This window comes from Mandrillus leucophaeus, unplaced genomic scaffold, assembly GCF_000951045.1.
Source record: "Mandrillus leucophaeus isolate KB7577 unplaced genomic scaffold, Mleu.le_1.0 Scaffold64, whole genome shotgun sequence".
Taxonomy (NCBI): Eukaryota; Metazoa; Chordata; class Mammalia; order Primates; family Cercopithecidae; genus Mandrillus; species Mandrillus leucophaeus.
Genome location: NW_012106919.1, coordinates 49,159 through 49,741, shown reverse-complemented (window position 1 = coordinate 49,741; position 583 = coordinate 49,159).

Genomic DNA, 583 nt, shown 5'->3' with positions numbered 1-583 from the left:
ACCTGATCGTCCCCCAGCCTGACACCCGTGAAGGGTCTGTGCTGAGGAGGACTAGTACAAGAGGAAAGAAGGCCTCTTGGCGGTTGTTGGCAGTTGAGATAGAGAAAAGCATCTGTCTCCTGCCCGTCCCTGGGCAATGGAACATCTCGGTATAAAACCCAATTGTATGTTCTGTTTACTGAGAAAGGAGAAAACCGCCTTAGGGTGAAAGACAGGACTTGCTAGCAAGTTCTTTATGCACTGAAAAGGTTTATGGAGATGTTTACATATGCATATCAAGGCACAGCACTTTTCCTTAAACTTATTCATGTCACAGAGATCTTTATTCATGTGTCTTACTGCTGACTTTCTCCCTACAATGATCCTTTTATCCTTCCACTTCCTTTTCTTTAAGATGGTAAAGATAATTATCAATAAATACTAGGGAACTCAGAGACCGGTGCCGGCGTGGGTCCTCTGTATGCTGAGCGCCGGTCCCCTGGGCCCACTTTTTCTTTCTCTATACTTTGTCTCTGTGTCTCATTTCTTTTCTCAAGTCTCTCGTTCCATCTAATGGGAAACGCCCGCAGGTGTGGAGGGGCAG